This window comes from Chrysochloris asiatica, unplaced genomic scaffold (assembly GCF_000296735.1).
Source record: "Chrysochloris asiatica unplaced genomic scaffold, ChrAsi1.0 scaffold00271, whole genome shotgun sequence".
In the NCBI taxonomy this organism is placed as follows: Eukaryota; Metazoa; Chordata; class Mammalia; order Afrosoricida; family Chrysochloridae; genus Chrysochloris; species Chrysochloris asiatica.
Window position 1 is genome coordinate 62,623 of NW_006408789.1, and position 9,056 is coordinate 71,678.

The 9,056-nt window shown below is 40.2% G+C and overlaps 1 pseudogene; it reads right to left on the minus strand.

The window, feature by feature from the left end:
• Window positions 1-7,354: 7,354 nt before the first annotated feature.
• Window positions 7,355-8,500, minus strand: LOC102826972 (annotated as a pseudogene).
• Between the last annotated feature and the right edge of the window lie 556 nt (window positions 8,501-9,056).

A 9,056-nucleotide genomic window follows, 5' to 3' on the forward strand; every position in this document is an offset into this window, starting at 1 on the left:
TCCATGTTTTCTGTCCCGATCATTTTTGGCAGTTTGTATAGTTTGGCAGTTTAATGTGGTGCTGTGGGCTAATGCACAGGACTGCAAAGTAATTTGAACCACAAGGTCATTGGTTCAAGCTCACCAGCCACTCCTTGGAAACACTATACAGGGTCACTATGGGTCAGAACTGACTCGATGGCACTAACAACAACGACAAATAGTGATAAGGGAGCCCTGGTGTGGCGCTGTGGGCTAATGTGTCAGACTGCAAAGTTGTTTGAACTGCAAGGTCGGTGGTTCAAGTTCACTGGCTGCTCCCTGGAAACCCTATACAGGGTCACTATGGGTTGGAATCAACTCGACGGCACTTAACAACATAGTGATAAAAACAAAGCCACCAATCTCTCCTAAATGTTCACAGGTGTTGCCACAAATTGTGGCAAAATATTCTAATTTTCTCTTGAACTTTGGTGCTTTTAACCATAAAGTCCACCTTGCTTGATGGAAATAAGGAGTTGCAGTTTTAATATTTGCTATGTTGTTGTTGTTAAGTGTCTTTGGGTTGATTCTGACTCATGTTGTTGTTGTTGTCAGGTGCCATCGAGTCGAAACCGACTCATAGCAACCCCATGCACAGCAGAACGAAACAATGTCCGATCCTGGGCCAACCTCACTGCCACTGCCACACTTGATGCCATCAATGATGCCACCTGGTCAATCCATCTCATTAGGGGTCTTCCTCGCTTTCTTTTTCTCTGACTCATAGTGACCCTGTATAGGGTTTGTGAGGCTTTAAATCTCTGCAGGAACAGAAAGCTTCATCTCTCTCCTAGGAGCGGGTGGTGGGATCAAACTACCAACCTATGGTTTACAGTTCAAGGCTTAATGTAGGGAAATCACACACTCCCCAATATTTTCTACTGCATATTTATTTATTTATTCATTCATTTCTTCCTTTCCTAAACTTGTTGTTTGGTCCTTGAAAGTAAACAAAAAATGCCTCTGCTCGTCTGTCTTGTCTTGAAAAATGCTGCCATGACATTTAATGGAACTGCCAATAAGTGTAATTTTATTGCAGTTGTATGAAGTTTATTTTACCATCTTTGTTTCTTGTATGTTCCTTTTCTCTTTATTTTTTTTCCCCTTAGAACAGTCAAGTCATTATTTCTTCCCTATTTCCCCATAGTTTCACAAGTTCTATTCTTCTTTCTCATTTGACTAAAGGTTACCTTTCTTGTCTCCATATTTATAATCTAACTCCTTATTTTACTGTTCTTACAGTAAATTTAATATAGCCCCATAGTGCCCACCCCCATCACTTGTCTCCCTTTGCAGGTGGGTGGAGATTGAAGAGCAGGAGATGGAAAAAAGGGCAAAAAAGAATTCTTCCTATACTTTCCAAAGTTCTTTGTCAACTATTTATTATCTAATGCTTCTTTGATGAAAAGCCATTTAATTCACCTGTTTTTACTCCTTTAATGGTGAGGTTTAGAGAATTCCATGCAAAAGTGGAATTGAAGGCAGGAGTGGGATGTATCAGTGAACCGTGCCTGTGGAAAAGAATGGAGATTACTCACAGGTAGTTTCCACCTGTCTCCTGGCTTGGTGACCCTGGCCAAGCCAGGCTAAGTGTGAGAGAGAAATCTACCATTTTACTGGAGTATCCTTGCTGGATCCCAGAGACTAAAAGGTGCCATTTTTAGTAGTTATTTATACTCCATTATTACATACTTTTGCATATAGTAAAATATTATACATGCTCTTTGCAGAAAAATTGAACACCAGAAAGAGTGTGAAGAAGAAAACAGAAATCACCACAATCCCGTTTTCCAGAGAAAACAGCCACTAACCTTTATTCTTGTTAAGTGCTGTCAAGAAGTTGGTTCTGACTCATAGCGACTCTGTATAGGGTTTCCAAGGCTTTAAATCTTTGCAGGAACAGAAAGTCTCATCTTTCCCCCTGCTAACCTTTAAGAAGAAGTCCTAGTGTGGCACTATGGGACAATTCACTGGACTACAGGGTTAGTTTGAACTGCAAGGTCAGCAGTTTAAGCTCACCAGCTGCCTCTCAGAAACCCTATACAGGGTCTGTATGAGTCGGAACTGACTTGACGGCACGCAACAACAATAACCTTTGGGTATGTTTTATTTTCAGATGTGTGTGTGTGTGTGTGTGTGTGATTTTTTTCTGTCTTCATGTGTATTTTGAATTTGGGCTCTGTTGCTTACTGTGATATTGACACCGACCAAGATACTTCCCTTCTCTTGAACCTCACCTTCTCTCTTGAAAAACTGCATATTAAAAATAGCATTGTCCTCACAGAGCTGTTGTGAGAAGTAAATAGCAGTGTTTAGTATAGAACCAGACACAAAGTAAACATTCCATTAACATCAGCTGTCCTTTCTTCTTCTCCTACCTCTCTCCTCCTTCTCCTCCTTCCATATTGATGATGCTGTAGGCTTTCTTAGACCTTAGACTTTATATTACTGAGAGCATAAAAAGAGATAATGACAATAAATGCCGCCCTTGTAAATCACATGGCCCTCAAATTACTTTCTAGAATATTGAATGCCAGCAATTCAGAATACAGAAAACCAAATGTTTACTTTTTAAAAAAATATTTTTCAATTAACACCCTGTTCACAAACATTAACCAGATTCTGTGCAGACTCCAAAAATATTTAACACACTATAACTCCCTTAAATTCTAAAACTTGGTTTCCAACACTATTCCCTAAATAGTGTTTACTCTAAAATTAACTAATTAAACATTGTGTCAGTGGAACATATAAGAGGGTTCAAAAGTAAACCCTTGTGTATATGAGAATTCAGTTAATGAAAGCAATAATATTTCAAATAAGTGGTGAATGAAATTTCCATAAATTGTGTGAAGAAAATGTAGACGTATCAGTTCTTTGCTGCTTTGTATCAAACTGCCCCCAAATTTAGTGCTTTAACGCTACAAATATTTGTGATTGCTTACAACATACAGGTCATCTGGACAGCTGTGCTGATTTGAGCCAAGTGTAGCTGATCGCAACATGGTCAGAGGGCCAGTGCCATTGAAGGTTCTAGGTCTGCCCAGACTCAAGGGACAGGGAAATCGATGGAAGGGGGAAAGTCATGAACACAGGAGGAGTAAACTGATGACTTTTAAAAAATCATCTACAATAGGAACTTCATTTTACGCTTTTAAAGTTGACTTTATAAAAATTTAAAATTTGGGTACAATAAAAAAAATCTATAAACAAATTTAAGAAAGAAACATCAAATTAAGAAAAACATAAGTAACATATATGCAGACAAAAAGTTCCTATAAACAACCTAACCCAGAAGTAAATCCATATAGATAGCCAATCCTCAACTGTGGTACACCAAGCTACTTAATATGGCCCTTCTAGTCAGCATCTTTGTAACTCTCACTTCATGGTTGGGTGGGGCTATGCAAATGAGGTTCTTGTGGCTCACCAAGGAGATTGAACAGCTTGCTCACAATGTAACTAAAGTACATTACATCTTTGTGCGGGTGGAACCATGCAAATAAAGTGTATGGAACCCTAATGAGAGGATTGGTTGATTTAACCATTCTTCTAGACTTAAAATGAGCCATCCCAGTGGTGGAAAGGGGGATCTCTCTATGACCACGAAAGAATTGCCCAGATTGGAGATCGTCCTTTGGACCGAAGATCCCTGCACTGAGAACTTCCTGTACCCAAGAGACAGAGAGAGAGAGATGAGTAACACCACAGATGGTGAGAGATGACAAGAAACAGCAGCAGGAAAATGGCAGCATCGGAGGCAGCAGAATCCAACATAGAGACTGGCAGGAAATAGTATGGTGGACTTTCTACTCAAAGAGCAAGAAAGCTGAGCATCGTCAGGCAGGACAGTTGTTGGTGGAATGTCTTTGGGCACTTATTGGTGGAGCTAAAGAGCTTTATAACACTTGCCTGAGCAAAGTGGCCACTGCCAAGAGCCTGAATGCCAGGGAGAGGTATACCCGAGGGCATGGCTGAGAAGATGCTATCCTGACTGAAGAACTAGTATTGTTGTTGTTAGGTGCCATCAAGTTGGTGCCGACTCATAGCGACCTTATTGCACAGCAGAACTAAACACTGCCCAATCCTGGGCCAACCTCACTACTGTTGCCACGCTTGAGTCCATCGATGCTGCCACTTGGCCAATCTATCTCGTTGGGGGTCTTCCTCTTTTTCTCTGACCCTCCACCTATATGTTGAGTTATTACTGATCCTGAATTGTAACTTATTCACTCTCTAATAAACTCCATAATTATGAGTATTGTCGTGAGTTTTGTGTGGCCACTAGACCCAGCTGAGAAGTAAGAAGTGCTTTGGGAGGGATAGGTGAATTGGTAAAAAGGTTGAAGGGTGTAGGCAGGTCTGGCCTCTGCCTGGTAGGGATCAGCTTTTGATTGATGCTGATGGTGATTCTTTCTCTCCCTCTTGAAATTAGAAGTGATCAGACACCTCCCTGCCAAGCCAGTTTTTACATCCACAAAGGGTCCAAGTTGATTAAATGTGGGGAAAAAAAGTCTCTTTAACAAATGGCACTCACAAATAGCGAGACTGTGCAGGGATTGCAGCTCTTACACACCGCTGGTGGAACTACAAAATGGTACAATCACTACGGAAAGCAGAATGGGGCTTCCTTAAAAAGCTAGAAATAAAAATACCATAGAACCCAATCATTCTACTCCTAAGTATGTGTTGTTGTTGTTGCTGTTAAGTGCCATTGAATCTCTTCTGACTCACAGTGACCTTGCGTAGGGTTTCCAAGGAGCAGGAGATGGGTTTGGCCTTGTGGTTAACAGTCCAGGGCTTCTCCAGGATTCAATAAGAGTGGAAGATGCTGACACACTGCAAGGATTACAACCAATGTGGCAGAAAAAATTGTGTGTAAACTATTGGTGGGAAAACTAACTTGCTGTGTAAACTTTCACCTAAAGCACAAAAAAAATGTTGAAACATACACATGCAAAATGTTCCAAAGAAACAGTAAAAATGACCACATTTTAATCTAAATATGTTGTTGTTAAGTGCCACAGCTGGTTCCAACTCACAGCGACCCTGTATAGGGTTTCCAAGGATATAGGCGAAAGTTTAAAGTCATCATTTCTCTAAAACAAGAGCTCAAATATCCAATAAGCACAGAGAAAGATGGTCAATTTCACTAACAATTAAAAAAATTAAAACAAGAATAAATTAAGATTATCACTGAAACCATTTGAATCATAAAAATGATTCAAAATATTCTGGACTACAGTTGTGCAAAGAAATGTACTATCACATAGTATTGTTGTTGTTAAGTATCATGGAGTCAGTTCCAACCCATAGCAACCCTGTAAAGGGTTTCCAAGGAGTGGCTGGTGAGCTTGAACCACCAAACTTGCGGTTCAGACCGACCTGGCAGCCCAGCTGATTAACCCACAGGATCACAGAATGTTGGGAAGTATGAATTTGAATCTTTTCTGGAGATCATTCAGTAATATATTCTTTTTTAATTCCCATATTTCATAAAAATTGTTGTGAAGTGTCATTGAGGCCATTCTGATGACTTAGAGTGACCCTGTATAGGGTTTCCTAAGGAGTGGCTGGTGAGTTTGAACCACTAATCTTGCAGTCAAAAAATCGCATTTCATCAACAGACTTGAAGAAAAATGAGTCTCTTTCTGTGAACCCTCCCAGAAAAATGAAATATGACCAAAGTTACAAGTCCTACAGAGATAGAAAAAATACACAAGGACACACCACCAAGAATAACTGTTTTAGAAAGGGTTCCTACAAGATGGATTTGTGAAATGAGATACTTTGTATGATTCAGTCCCATACATACACACACACACACTAATAGGGTACTCACTCTCTAAGGACAAAAACTTACACATCACTCATTACTAGTTAAAGTACAGAATTCCCAGTGCATTGTGATGCCTGCCTTTAAGTCTGAACGGATGTGTGTTTACATTTTGTTTGAAAGTGTAACCATCTATTAGTATTCTTTCCATGATGGCCCCACCTTGAAACCCATTGTATGTAATGATTACATTTTAAATCATTTCCTTCTCTCCTTCCCCACTAGTACAAACCCAACAAAAAAAAGTTAAGTGATTACTTTTAAGTATTAAATTGTAGAAACTTGTTCAATTTCCAGACATGAAACAATACTTTTAAATTACTTTAGGTGTAATACTCACCAAATATGGCATTGATTTGGATCACAGAATAATAAGGACAATGCATGCAAATATTATAGTCTTTATTTGGTAGAAACATAACAGAAGGCTGTTTCAGAAAGAAATGAACTATCAGACCATGAAAAGACAGGGAGGGGTCTTAAATACAGACTTCTAAGTGAGCGAAGGCAGTCTGAAAAAGCAACATGCTGTATGTATGAATCCAACTATAGGACAATTTGTGAAAAGCAATAGTATACAGACATGAAAAAAGACCAGTGGTTGTCAGGGATACAGGGAGAGGGGAGAAGGAGTGTGTAGGCAGAGCACAGGGCATTTTTGAGACTGTGAAGGGAACACATGACATGCAGTTATCTGAACCCATAGATCTGTACAACACAAATGTACCATGTAAACTACATATTTTCCCAAGGTAGATTCTGGACTTTAGTTAATAATAATGTATCAAAATGGACTCAAACACAACAATAATTGTGAGGATGGCACCGGACTAAGCAATATTGCATTCTGATGTGCACAGAATATCTGAGTTGGAGGCAACTCGATGGCACCTAACAACAACAAATTACAACAAACAGCAGTTCAAACCCAAAACCACTCCTCAGAAACCTTGTGGTGGTGGTGATGTGCCTTTGAGTTGGTTCTGACTCATAGTGACCCTGTAGAGGGTTTTTGAGACTGTAAATCTTTACGGGAGAAGAAAACCTCATCTTTCGCCCATGGAGCAGCTGGTAGATTCAAACAGCTGTCCTTGAGGTTAGCAGCCCAACTCGTAAACACTCCGCTACCAGAGCTCCTTCAGAAACCTTATATAGCGTCCGGTTTTGTTCAAACCGACTTGACAGCACTTAACATCAACAACACAAATGCAAGATGTTAATAATAAGAGAAACTCTGGGGGCATATGGGAACGCTGTACTTTCTGCTTCATTTGTCTGTAAGCTTAAAAAAATAAAGTTAATGGATTATGTATATAAAAAATAGTTTAGAAGGTTAACAAATAAAACACAGCACCATGTTTCCTGTTCTGAATGCATATGATTTAATCTTAACCCAGGAAACAACTCCCCAAATGACAGCACCTATGATTTCCCTAAATTTTTACATATCAGTTTAAGAATATTACCTATCGAACAGGTACATTTTATAGTTAAATGTTACAGGTTAGCTATTGGCTTATGGATTTTAATAACTCCCAAAGCATGAAGTTGGGCTATTTTTTCCTTGCCAAATCCATATTTTCTGAGTATTTCTTCTGAGTGTTCTCCCGGGTATGGACACTCTGTGGAGAGACCAGAGGCTGGAGTTTTCGAAAGCAGTGGAACTGGCATTGGGCCAATCACATCCGGCCCGTCCTTGGTAACAGAAGCATTTTTCGTCTTCAGCAGTCGAGCAATATCTTCAAAGGACAAAACAGGGGTCACACAGGCATCCAAGCCATCAAAGATCTCACACCATTCTGCTTGTGTCTTTGTAGAGAATATGTCTGCAAAAAGTGTCTTTAGCCTCGGCCAGTCTGCTGAACTTAGTTGCCTGGGAAGTTTAGAAGGATCAAGACCCAGTCCTTTCAGGAATGTCTCATAGATGGGAGCTTCATAAGCCCCCACAGCCATGAATTTCCCATCGGAGGTCTGATAGGTGTCATAGAAGGGTGCACCACCATCATGTAGATTTTCTCCCTTTGCTTTGTTAAAATTGTCCAAATTCTGCATGTACCACAGCACCGAGCTAACATATGCTACACCGTCTATTACATTGGCATCAACAGTTTGTCCTTTACCAGACTGGGCACGTTCAAAAAGAGCCATCACAATACCCATTGCCCCCAGAACACCTCCTCCCACCGAGGAAGCCAAGAAATTTGGGGGTGCATATGGCTTCTCATGTTTCCGGCCAAATTTTGACAACACACCAGACAAAGCCAAAAAGTTAATATCATGCCCTTTGCTTTGGCAATACTTACTGGATAAGTTCATGCCAGTAGAAACCTTCGCGTAGATGAGTCTTGGATTCTTCTGTAATACTTCCTCTGGCAATAATTTTCCTTTTCCCAGAGCTCCATTTGGGAAAGGATCGATCAGCACGTCAGACTGAAGGCAGATTTTCTCAAGAATGGCAGTACTTTCTGGTATCTTCAGGTTCAGACCCAGAGATTGTTTACCGCGGTTCACAAACTCAAACATATCTTTCTGGTTCCAATCCACACGAACCACCTGGGCTCCAAAGTCAGCTAGAATCATCCCACAGAGGGAAGAAGGAAACTTCCCAGCCAACTCCACTACCAAGACTTTGCTTAATGCCATGTTAGTTTTCTTTGTAGAAAGCTGAAAATGGGTGTGCCAAGAGCTGTCTTCTTAAACCTAGGTTCAGAATATTCTGAAGTGCAATTCTAAAAAGAAGCCCCACCCAACCAAGAGTCAATGATAGTTTTGGAAGTTTGTTTTTATATGTGAGCTCTCTTCTAGCCTTCCCTGCTGTCATAGCCTAAATCCTTCCAATCATTACGTATGACATCATTGCCAGTGTAAATCTGCATCCACAACCCACACCCACTGACTGCCTTCTGTTCAATAGAATTTGTACAACAGACTAAAACTCTGCTTGACAGTCATTGTGTTTGCGCTCATTGTTTGCAGCCACTGTGCCAATTCATCTTGTGGCTTCTATAGAAGAATGTGTTCTTTGTTTTTACTGCTGGCATCATGAAAAATGTAGGAAGGCCAGTGTCAAACATTGGGGAGGTTCACCTAACGACTAGGATTTTCTCTAGTTAGCCTTCTTACATTTATCTAAATATCTTGAAATTCTTTTTGTTGTAGCTAGTTGGGTTTTTATATTTGGAAGATAGCCTTCTCTCTG